We start from the raw sequence: 13,175 nt of genomic DNA, 5'->3' as shown, positions 1-13,175 counted from the left end.
ACTCCTACAATCCCCCCAAAAAAGTCACCCAACAGAATACCCCAACATGAATAACTCAAGAATTGGGTTACAGAAATAACCCAATGTTGCTGTTGTGGTATTTACGCAAAAAAAAAAGAAAAACACTAACGCAACACAAAAAATCCCCAGTAGGTACTATGTAAAAACCTAGTGTGTACAGCATAAATACCAAGTAGGTACCACACAAGTATAGAACCACATAAATACACAGCAAGTACCCTGTAGGTGCAACAAAAGTACCAGATAAATACCATTTAAATACCCTGCAAGTCCTGTACTGTAATAGGAAGCAGCGTTACCGTAAATTGTTGCAAATCAGCGCATAGCTGCTTGTCTCTGCTTCAGAATCTGCTGGAACTTTATGGTAAACGGTTGAAGAGTTACGGTAGTCGAAAAAATGTCAATACTGACGCTCTAGAGTTAAAGGGTTCACTTAAAACTGCTGGTAAACCAAAGGTCATCTTAAATATGCAACTCAGGGTACAGATTTAGACAAGAAAATATTTGATCAAGTTTGGTGTTTAAAAGTTTCCATCAAGAAAGACTTCCATGTTCTGAATAGAACTTGTGTTTTTTTTATGTTTTTGTTTACAGGTGACTGAGGGGGTTCACCCCCACCCCCTGCTTCACCTCTACATCACCTGACCAGCAGGAGGCTCCACTTCTTCAACATGCAGATTTCCAGCCTGTAAGTTTTTTATTGTTTTGTTTCATCATATGTTTTTAAACGTTCAAGACTTTTTACCTCAACAATTAAAAAAGAAACGAAAACACTCTTCTCCATTTTTTTTTTTTAGCAGCTCATTCTTAAAACTCCGATGAAGCGACTGCAGCTCTTTACAGACAAAGATGAGTTGGTGCTTCCATAGACTGGCGTGGCGTTGTGTGATGGTGACCCTCCAGTGAAGATGAGACTTAAACCTAAAACATGCTGTTTAAAGGGCAGAGAGAGAAGCTGAGGTGTGCAGCTCCAAAAATAATCAGAATCTATAAATAAACTGCTGCTGGCTAAGCTTTATTCCAGCTGATGGTCATGAATGTTGTGTGGGGAAGTCTGCTCTGTTTCTCATTCATCGTTATTCCGCAGCGGCTGCTTTAACTGTGTGTCATAAATATTTCCTTAGCAAAAGGTAGAACTTAAAATAACCCTTTTTAACCTAATTTATGGTCAAAAGTCAGAAATGAGTTGAAGCTTTTCTTGAAGGACTTGCATTTTACTGCGTCAGGTGTTAAATGCTCTTGAAGGCACATTTCTTAGTCCAAGGTGTTCACACTGGACAAACAGGAAGGGGCTTCTTTTCTCTTTCTCCTGCCCACTAGTGCACGTTTGCCACCTACCGTTGTGAAATGTCGAAGCGGTGCAAATCTGGCACATCTTACTCCAGGCTTTTTCTTTCACAGCTCTATTCTGGTATGTAAAATTCCAGCCGGACGCGATCCACAGTTATTCCTTTCTCCTCCATTTTCCGTTTTCAAATGGTCGGCACGTCGATGCATCTCTACTAAATGTGAGTCCCTGATTGATCCAAGTCTGACCAGGTTTTAGTTGCAGCGTGCGTTCAGTGGCTACGCTTTGAGCCTGAAAACGGTTGTAGAAACTTGCATGGCTACGCGTGAAGGCAAAGGTTTGGACCAGGAAGCCAGAAACATCTGTCTACGTTGGGTTTTTCACTGGAAGTGGTCGCCTGAACGCACAACCTGCTAGGTTGTGGGTTCAAACCAAAGATTATTTTGGGACCTAAAGCCTCCCTGCTGGACTGTGTCTGCAGCTCAGCGCTTCCCCTCTTTACTTTTAGCAGCTTGATTTGGTTTTGGAATGAAACGAAACAAACTTCTGGTGCCTCCTAAACACTTTCCAACGGAAGTGAAGGCATCACGCCCTGATTGACTAAGAAGGATTTAGATTCTGTGATTATTTGGTTTCTATTTTTTAAGTGAGTGACACAATCTTTTGTGTTGTCATTTAAAAGTTACCCCGTACTGCATATGGTATGACTGTCTTAGAACTGTGATGACCTACTTTGAAAGGGATTGACAAGCAGATGAAGATTTGGTTTTTGATAGTTATTTTTTCTTTGGTTCTTTACGCTCTCACTGGTTGAAAAATTAAATTTTTGATGGTGTAACTGCTGTAACGCTCTAGTTACTAAAGGTATGAAGAGTCCTGTAATGTATTACTTTTGTAATGAGTTACTTATCACTGCCAAAATACTGAAACAAATTCATTTATGGTTTAATCCAATTGATATCGAATATTTTTAAACTTTCATGTAAAAAGGAAATTATTTTAGCTATGAAAGCCAAGCAAAGCTAATTAATTCAATTAAGTACTAACCAAAAGCACAAAAAGACACACTGATTTTAAAAGTAGAAAAAAACTTGAATGAGTAAATGTGTTCCATCGGTCTAAATAAAGCATTTTCTTGGGTTTATTTCATTCTGTTCTTTAAAGCTGCATGTTTTAAGTCTGCATCCTCCATGGGGGTTTGTTGAATGACAAAATCAAGGGCATAGAACCTGCTGGTCTGCTGATAAAAATATATATTTATATATCAGCACAAACATGGAATGATGGGTTTTCCCTTTCAAACATCTAAATGGATATTTGGCTTTGAGGAGAATTGCAGAATTATTTTCCCTCTTCTTCATTTTGTAGATAATGCTTCAGTCTACCGAAGTCTTATTTCTTATTTTCTGCCTTTTCCTCCTGCATTCATGTAACCAAACGAATGCATAATAGCAGGAAACCCGTGTTGTAAACGTGGGACAAAGAGGCATTAAAATGATGGGGAAGACTGGCTGAATCTGGAGGAATGGATCACTTTATTGTCGCATCTGTTCTATTGTTATTCCTATTGTTGCTTTCCTGTCTTTTTAAATCTTATTGACTGTTTTTTCCCTCAACGTCTTTATCCTGCGCTCTTTATTTCTCTTTCCACATTTTCAGCTGTGTGCTGTTCAATTATTCATTATCCACTCTTTCTGTTCTCTTACTAGTCTCTTTCATTCTTTGCTTTCACATGTACTCGTCTTTTTCTCTTTTTTTCATTTAGCTTTTCTCATTTTCATGCGAACTGCTTTATTTCCTTTACTTCACGCCTAATATCCCAGCTGACCTCCTGTTGTTCTCACATCATTTTACAGGTTCCTCTCCTGTTAATTGCTGTTTACTCGGCTGCGTTCACAGAAAAAGGCGGTTAGCGTTTTATGTGAGCCTGTGAGCTTTTTGGAAGCACACAATCCTCAGGTGTTAATCACAGGAGAAGTTAGGTCAGAGGTCAGAGGTCTGCAACCTTTGTTGCTAAATGAGTCATTTGTTTCGTACAGACCAAAGCCTCACCTCAATGTTTAGAAAAATACACTTTATTTTAAATATACTTGAATTATAACGGAGTTGCAGTTTTTCTTTGTTTAATCATTTTACTTTTAACGGCAGAAGATGGGAGTTCCTTTCAAAATAAAGCACACCCAGTGTGAAAAAAGAGCCTCCTGATGAACTAAAACATGGCATTTTTACTATTATGACTTTGGTGAGCCTCCATCCTGTATCATTTTACTATTGATGAGAAATTTGACAACATTGGTGTAGAACCAATAAAAATGGAACATTATGAACAAAATCCAAAAAACTATATAAGGAAACAACAGTAAACTATAACTTAAACCTATTAGCATACTTTTTTCTATTATCTGACACGTTAAAAGTCTAAACACAAATGCCAAAACGAAATCAACTGAAGCAAAATAACAGAAACTTCAAACCCTCGTTTTATTCAAATCTAATGCATTTGTCTTTCAAACCAAAGAGGGTTAAAGGATGTTCAGAGCCTCAGGGAGCAGAACCCTGGGGGTCTTTAGCAGTGTGGTTCTTGGTTGGACGGAGGTTTCCTAAATCTACTTCAGATCTATAAAAACCTGTGAGGAAAGAGGAGTTGAGTGACATGATGGACGGATCAGGCGTTAGCCTTACTTTGCTCTTTGATTTTCTGGTTTTTCTCAGCGTCTCGTCTGTCAAAAGTATGAACAGGCTTGTTTGTACATTTAAATGGACAAGAGTTCTCAAACTTTGGACTGGCATGTTGTTGTTGTTTTCCATAACATTTCGTTTTAAAGTGCCACTTTACAACCAGTGCCGTCTCATACAGGTAAAAGCAAAGAAGAGCTTTTCAAATCAGAAAGCCAGAAGGCTGTATTTGTACATTTATGTTTGTGCGATAAATAAGTATATGGAGGAAAGATAACAAGGAAGAAAACAAAACACAGTCAAGTAAAGCTTGATGTATAGCTTGAAAAGGAGAGGGGATCAGTGGATGCATACTTCAGCGCCAACAGTCCTGCCCACAACTCTGTTTTTGATGAACTCCTGCTGCTCTGCAGAAGAAAACAACAGTTTTTCTTTTCTATTTAGCCTAAAAACGGCATAATGTTCATTAAAAGACCACTGGGAACGCTTTGAAAATAGATTAGAAGATGATCAGAGTGGAACTTAGTTATACGTCCTCCATCATGAGGACATAAACACAGGAATTTCATTGCATTGGAGCTTTGAGGTTTGGATTAATGCTTAAAAATATACAATCATTGTAAGTTAAGAGCTTTATATGAAAAAAAAAGGTGATTAAGGCACTGGACTTCAGTTACTATTGGAATATATTTTAAAAATGTACTTTAGTAACAGTAAAATAGAAAATCAAATAAGCAAATCTTTGAAAATGTTTTTTCCCTCTTTTTGTTTTCTATTTACTTTAGTTGATTTTTAGCCATTATCAGTTTTTTGATTTCAATATTGTCACAAGTTTTTTATTTTTTAAATTTTGGGTTGTTTTTCAGTCTGTAGACCTTGTTGCTGCCTTTTCCACTTGATTTGTTTGTTTTTGCTTTTCTCACTGTAAGTACAGGTGTGTATTATTGACATGATGACAAACCAACGTTCTGCTGGGAACATTTCCAGAACAGGCTTTAAAGAACACAGTTTTCTTGTAGAAGATGAACCCCTTTGAGTTCCTGTAGTTTTAAGGATCATCCACGCTGATTGTCCAACATCACACCTATCGTATTTTTATTTTCTTTTAGAAAGATCTTTGAAAGTGTTTGCATGTCATTTTGTGGGTCTGCATGCACAGAGCAAAAGTTTCCATTTGGGCCGTTTCTAATTCATTCATTTAGACTCGGTTGTGTCGCCGTTTTGGAGGGAAGACTCACAGGGACGGCGGGTTGCTGACGCGCTCAGGGTTATACGTTTGAAAAACAGTCCAGGTAAAGATCGAAAGCCTCCTTCAGATATGAAATACTATTAATATTTTAGACAACGTCATATGTGCGACTTTCTCAACTCAAGCAAACTGTTGACATTTCCTTTTAGACATCATACTTTAAAGCAGGATCCAGCTTTTTCCAGATAACAAAAATATATCTTTTTTCTTAAGAAGCGAAGGCAGATCTGTACTGAGGCCAGAAAATGCTTGGCGAGCATTCTCGCAGTCTGTGGCGAACGGGGGGGAAACAGAAAGGCCCGACAGCGAGCTGCATGAAATCAGAATTTCACAGAGCTTAAACTTGTGTTGCTCTGCCTCCCAAATCTGAGCCTTTCAGATTGATTACAGCTCAGATCCGTTTTGCATTCATCCCGAAATGTCGTCATTAATATAATAAACACTCAAGGAAAACAGCGAGGAGCCTGAGGAAAAAAAAAAAAAGCTTACAAGTCTATTTTTTTCCATCTCCCGTTTCGCCCCCTTCTGGGTGTCTCAGTTCCCCTCCTTTTAGGTGGTCTCTGAGTCGCTTTAGCCCCTTTAAAGTGTTTTTGTCCAAATTTGTCCTTCAGCCTGACACACACAAACACACACATGCACACAATGGGAAAAGCTGCTGTATTGCCTGTCAGGATGAAAACTGATTCCACTTTCTCAGTCTGGCACTTGGAGCGCTCATTCAAGGCCGACACACACACACACACACACGCATGCACGCACGCACACACACACACACGCGCGCGCACACACAGCAGCTTATTTAAAGTCACAGTCGTCTGATGGCACACTTTCCTTCACAGACTGAGGCTCCTGCTGAGCCCACCAAGCCAGAATCTGTGTTTGGATGTGGAAAAATGAAAACATCCAAGGCAGACAGAAACCATTTTTCCTGATCCTCTGCAGCTCTGAGTCTAAAGTCAGTCAGAGAACACCTTACGGTGATCTGCTGCTGACTAATGTAACTATTAAATTAAGAGATACGTCTTAACTTACTACTGTAAAGAAGAAGTTAATTCAAAGCTAAAAGACATTACAAATATCGCCAAAATGAACGTAGTTTTTATGCTTTATGTCTCTGTTTTTATCAGTGTTAAGAATGAAGCTTCTGTGCAACCCGCTGCCCACCTTCCTCTCTATAAATGACTAAATTAGTACATTTGCCCTCCCACTGCAGAGCATAATTTCATTACCACTTATCAGCCTTTATAATAATCCTCTCTGCTGCAGCTTCTGTGACCTGTCTGACTCCAATCTCATTAAAATCTCTAAGTCACACTGACAACAGTTAATCTGACACCAGCGAGCCGCGCAGGTGAACCGCTGTTGATCTGACACGCAAACACAAAACGGCCACAGAAGTTTTTCTTTCAGCGATCTGAACTGAAGCAGATGCTGTTCATAAAAATGATGAGTTCCTGCACAAAGAAGATCAGAGAGTTGGTGGTTAGACGAGAAGAGGCGAGCAAACAAGAGTAAAGAAACACAAATGTTAAAGGAATGACCTGGAAAATATGGGTTTTTATACTAAACCATAAAACATTTACTGTTATAAATGTGCTTTCTTGTGGTTTTTCTGTAGTTTCCTACATTTAACCCGTTATAATTGATCCCCCCTTTTTTTTGGTTCTTGATTTTCTTTTTTATATGTAATCATTTCAACATGATTTCTTTTTTTTTATTTAAATTTTTTTCAAATCCTCTTAAAAAAATAATTTGCCTTAAATTGATAACTGTGAAGACTGTTTTAGGATTTTGCATTAAAAAATACATATTAAAATAAGATATATTATGATTATATTATGATATATGTTTTTTTAACAACGAAAAAGGAAAGGATAAAGAAAAGGAAGAGCCAGATGTATATCAAACATCTTATATGAAGAATAAAAAACACACAAGACAACACAGAAGATGTATGGAAGATAGATTTCCAAGTGTCCAGGACTCTAAAGACCTGATCTTTGTCATAATTCTAATCTCTTCTGAAATTACATGAGGAGCATCTGCAGAGATGGTTACAATCTTCGATTGCTGTGTGGATTAAAGCAAAAGTAACAAATTAGCCAAAGTTTTTGGTTAAAATAAGTTTCCATCACAGCTCTTTTGTACGCTCATCTCCCTGTTAGCCATGAAGCGTCTCGGTCAATGTTACCTTACTTTGAAATGTCTTAGGGTTAGGCTTCATCTTAGAGTAGATGAGAAAAAACGGATGTGACATAAAAATTCCCAAATGATTGTCTTTCTCGTCACACTGTATTTGAGCCAAAACCTTTTTATTCAATGCCAGACTAAATATATGTCTAAAAAACTGAAGAAATGAACCCTTTCCATCTGAAAAAAACATCTGTAGAGTCATGAGGAAACTGTGTTGTTCAATCCTTCTAGATTTCTTTGTTATAATTTAGAGATGTTTTTGATATTTTACAAAATTAAAAAATTAGATATCCTTCAAAATACATTGACTTTATTTAAGCCTTTTTTGGTCATAAAGAGAAAAGTACCAGAATTGTATGAAACTCTTTCTTCAGCTACAGCCCACAAGGCTAAATTAGTATTCTGAATCTTGCAAAAAGAGAAAAAAAGAAAAGAGCGCTTTCACTTCCGCAAACCAAAAGGAGCTAGACTGACTAAATATATATGACATTAACAAGGTCTCCATTAACTAAAGTGGCCTAATATGAGCTCACCTTTCTGCTGTTATCTTCCTCTCATATTTATTATAAATTAACCTGAGCTTTATGCCGGGTCAGCCCTGCTGTGTGCTGCAGTCTGTCAGTGTCAGCACCATGGACAGCGCCGTGACCTCCATGGAATTGGCTCACAGAGGAGATTCATAGTTGGAGACTAGTTCAATTGAAAAAAAATAAAATACAAATCCTTTTTTGTATTTTCTATGATTTATAAAAATGTTTAATTTGTTGTTGTAGATTTAATACATTTAAATAAAGCTTAAGGCATGACGTGAACATTTTCTTTTTTCAAAAAGCAATGCATACGTTTTCTTTTCTGATGATTATTAATTTATCGATTTCTATAGGTTCTATCTTTGAATATTACTTGAATTCTTAATATCTAACTTTACAGAATAAACTGCTTAAATCTAGCAGACGTCCAGGGATGCAGCTCAGAGGTGGAGGAGAAAATCCACTGATTTAGCTTCAGCGGGAAGCCAAAATGCTACCGGGAAGTCGTGGTGTGAGGCTCGCGGACATGACCGTTTTACAGATTCTGAATGCAGCGTTTGTAGTGCAGCAGGATACACGTTTAGTGACAGCTGTGCAGCAAAGAAACCCATCCTGTCTAAAAAGCCTCTTTCCAGTCGAGTCAATGATGTGCTCTTGTCTTTAGCGAGGAAAGCTGCGCCGCCTTTTGTCAATTAGCAGGCCCGCCTGGATGCTGCAGCTATGAAGCGCTGACACTCTGAGTGCAACCAGCTGTTTATTTCACCAGGGTGAATTGGAATTAATTAGATTGTAATTGGCAGGGATTGGACTGCGTTTAAGCAGACTTGAATTTAGCCTGTTTACTTTCTCCACAACAAAAGTTTTAAGGTGACTTTTGTTTTATGAAAAGAGGCTACATAAATAAACTTGATTAAACAGAACTGAACTGCCATCAGGCAATTTCAGAGGTTGGAAAAAGTCCACAGATCACATATTCTCCTGTAAACAGCAGCACTAAACTGAGTTTTCATAGCGATTATCTCATCTTTTTTTGTTTGTTAAAAAAATGCCAAAAGGGAGTGAAAAGTAAACATTTTGAAAGTGGTCAGCTCTCTGCTGTGGATTATTTTGATGTTTATCAATATTGATTACACAGCTGGAGTAATTAGTTAGATGAGTTCAGGTTAATATTCTACCTCCCATAGGTAGCAGTTGAAATGATCTGTAAGCAAACGAAGGGATCAATCCGACTCCTGTTAGCCATGAAGCAGCCTGAATGTTGGTCTTTCCCATAAATCATTGTAATTGACTGCAAAGACTGGAGTAAGCGTTAAACCCGGTGGGAAACATCTGTTTGACTTGTAAACGAGACATTGTTCCGGCTAGAATAATCTTCCTCTGACTGTAGAAACATGCAAGTTCCAGGAGAGCAGGATGTTTCCATTATCAAAAGGAGCAGGGCCAATTCCTCAAAGGGAGGGCTTTGGCTTTTCTCATTTTATGCAAAGAAGTTGGGGAAGAAATGTTTCAGAACCTTACAAAAGATTAGATTAAATTAAGATTTGGATTTAGTGAAAGAAAAAAAACAAATGTTCTGAGAAAAAAATCTAAAATAAAAGAAATGGCAGCTTAGAGAAAAAAATATCTATCTAATTGGAGTTATTTAGAAACAATGCACATCACGGTTTCCCATAAACTGCATTATCAAGTTTTTCTCATGTAAAAGCTCCAAAAAAAGAAAAAAAAAACTGAACATAGGTTTTGTTCGCTAATCCTGAAAACCAATGAGCTCCATTATTTAGTCCCATTTCCTAAGAAGAGTTCATTAGTGGCTCCTTTTATTGAGCTCTGCTTGCGTAATATTGACATTTTTTTGAAGAGACAAACAAGTTTCAGCCTGCAGTAGGAGGGGAGCGGGGAAGTTGGAGGACTAAAAATGGATCAACCGGATGAAATTTAAGCGTGAAATCTGCTTTCACTTGCATGCCTCTGCACTTTAGCAAGTTTTAGCCTCAAGTTGTGCAATCTTAAAGTGAATTTTAGCTTTTAGTCAAAAACACTACTTAGGCAGCACGTTCTGTGCTGCACTCTGTCTTCCTTATTACTTATTAACAGTATAATTGCAATACTGTGTATGAATAAGCACTTTCATTTACTTCAATGCAGCAACTAAAAGTCTGAGCTTGTACCATGACTGAAATCCAACTCTTGTGATACTTATAATTATGCTAACGTGAGTAAAAAATTAAATTTACTTAGAATAAAGTATTGTTCTGTATAGACATCTAAAATACACAGTCTATACAGCAAAACATTAAAGTATAGGATTAAAACATGGACTTTTTAATGTGTGCATCAACTGGAAGTTGTGCTAAAACCTGCCTCCAGTGGACATTTGTAGAACTGCAACTGTTGATGGTTCCTGGTTGGCTTCAGTTTCAGGAATGTGCGGTTTTATGTATAGATGCAAAAATATATTGTTTAAAAGTTGCAACAATCTTTAAGCAAATGGACCCACTGGGTCAAATTTGGCCTCTTAATTTGTGTTTTAATTTTTATATTTATTTTGGTCCCCGTTAATTGCTGTCCCCACCAAATAAAAAAATAAATTAAAATAGGTATAATAAAGAAAGTCACATCAACCTTAGAGAAGAAAATTGTTCTTGGATTATCCAATGTTAAAAAATCCATATGGTTAAGATCTGGAGTGAAAAATGAAATATATTAATTGTAAAACTGATATATCCCTTAAAATTCACCTAATTACTAGAAACCCCGACTTCTCTGTACAAAGTATCTGAGCTTGAATATTTGAAGAAAAATAATCCTGTATGTTCTTTGATCGGTTGGCAGAAAAAAGGGTCATAATGATCTCTTTAGTATTTTTTCTGATTGAGTAAAAGGCAGCTGTGTTCTCCAGTTTTTTGTGGTAGAATGATGGATTTTTGAAGCAACTTTAATTCTTCACACAAACTAGAGTTCCCCTCTGTACTAAAAATGAGTGTATATGAAGCAGAGACCACAACAGAGGGTCACAGAGGTGGGGTTAAACATGGGAGGCCGCTTCATGGGAGGCGAGATTGAACCACAGTAATTTAAAATTTAAAATTCAAATTTAAAAAATTTATAAATTAAAATTCAAAGGCAGATGGACGCTTCAACAAATCCCAACTTTTAACAGTTCAACAGTCACTTCACTCGCTGATTAATACACCGAAGCATTTGATTTATGCTCCGTATTTGTTTACAGTTCCTCTCTTTGGGGTTCTGTTCCAGCTCAACACTTAGCTTTATGAGTTTGAGACCGTTCACTAAAAGTCTGGCAGACGTTACCCAACTAATGACATAAAAGAAGAAGAGGTCAGCTTGACTTCAAACTTCCGGGGGTGATGACACTTCTGATCACTGAGGGGGAAGTAAGGAGCAACATGTAATTAGTCACTGTGGCGGCTTTTCATTACAGATAAATGGAACTCATTTGTGTAGAGCTTGTTGAGGAGAGAAATGAGATCAGCCCTAAACATGGGGGCGCGTCACAGACGGCCAGAACCTTCTCGTTCTTCTGCAGCGATAAGAAATCTCTCCGTGTCCACCACTCGCACTTCCGGGTGTAAATTACATTTGGGAAATGGGACGAAATGTGTTGCACAAGTCCTAAATAAAGCTGTCTTTTCTCCAAGGTGAACTGTGTGTGTGTGAGAGAGAGAGAGACTAGTCATTAGACCAGGTTGTTTATCTCAGGCCTGTCTCGCTGAATGAGAATTGACATTAGATCTGGTTTAGCCTCTAGCAGCAAACTAATGATTCAGGAAAAACACACACACACGGTTTCCACTCCACACTTTGAAGGACCATTCTTATTGAAAAATGGGACTCGTGTCGGTGGTTTCAGACGTTTGTTTCATATGTTCATCATTTTTATGGCAGGAAAAGGCGAGAAGAAATCCTGCGTATTTACCAAAGTGTCATTTATTACCACTGTGCCTGTGTGCGTTTACTTTTCCCACACCCTGGCACGCTTGCTGCGACATTTCCATCACTTTTGGCACTGATGTTTATGATGTCATTTTACCTCTAACATTTATTCTGACTAATGTCAAAATGTGAAATGTCAAGAAGTTTTTCAGACCTTTACTTTTGATGAGATTTAATGACATTTTGGACTCTTAAAAGTTGTTAAAATGTGTTTTCTATCCAACTCTTTTAATGCCTATGGTTGATGCAATTAAGCATCAAACCCCTTTTGTTCCAAATTGACCTTAATTAAGCATTTACTTGAAAGTAAATTTGAAACTGACTAATTTTGGGAAACAAACCGACAGTTTTTCTCCTCCCTCTTACAAAATACATCTTGACTTCAATGGGTTTGACCCGTTTAAATAAAGGTTGATTATAATAGTGACAAAAAAACACAAGTGACCGAAATGCAGGGGGCATTTAAATATAAGGAAAAAGGTTCTCCAAAAATGTGTTTTGTTTATTTTGCTTTTGTATTGCCTTTATAGGTTCATATAGTTTTTTTTTCTTACCTTTCCCATATATAGCATAATTATTGGTGTAGTGGTCTCACATAGATAACTGCTGAAAATATCAGATGACCTCTGAGATGACGGTCTTAGTCGGCTAAAGACTTTTTATTTTAAAAGAAATTCTCAATTTTGAAGTTATTTTTTGCACAGCTTATTAAAACATTAACAAGTATTTCTTCAAAGAAGCCTTGTGTTGCTTTTTGCTGTAAAACCAGCTAAACGGGATCATTTATGCATCCAGACTTGCTGTTGTTCTCCCAGTCATAGAAACTTGAGATTCTCTCACTTGATAAACAAACTATTCAAGAAGATTCAACGCAGACGGGATTCTTCGACAGGCTGCCCAGCTGTTAAAACCGTGAAACTCCTGACTGACGGGACCTTCAGACTTTCTCTTTCCTTTGACGACAAACCAGGTTGTAAAATGACAGCTGGAAGGTCTGAAAGAGGGAACCAGCCCAGATTTAATTAGGAGGCGGTTTACAAAAAGTAAAGTCCATTTAGTTCTCACACACCTGAGTGTCTGGTCCACATTTGGCCCGTCCTCTGTGCAAGCAGAGAGCTGCAGTCATCGCAGTAATTGTCCACCACGTCTTAAAGACCGGTCTGTGAAAACTTTGTATGACGTCATACCGGTCCGTGGCGTTAAAAAGGTTGGGGACCACTGAACTAGTGAAGCATTTCCTTTAGTGAAATGAAATAATTAGTTT

General features: G+C 37.7%; 1 protein-coding gene across 2 annotated transcripts in view; it reads left to right on the top strand.

Moving 5' to 3' along the window:
- The window catches only part of LOC101160329 (semaphorin-6D), a 171,492-nt gene that overhangs the window by 94,804 nt on the left and 63,513 nt on the right, over positions 1–13,175 (top strand). For both annotated transcript variants that reach the window (XM_020706938.2, XM_011480925.3), the window contains exon 3: positions 616–709. The gene's annotated coding sequence lies outside the window, so the exon portion shown is untranslated. The remainder of the gene's footprint in view (positions 1–615; positions 710–13,175) is intronic.

This window comes from Oryzias latipes, chromosome 11 (assembly GCF_002234675.1).
Source record: "Oryzias latipes chromosome 11, ASM223467v1".
NCBI classification, from domain to species: Eukaryota; Metazoa; Chordata; class Actinopteri; order Beloniformes; family Adrianichthyidae; genus Oryzias; species Oryzias latipes.
This window is presented reverse-complemented; position numbering and strand designations above follow the sequence as displayed.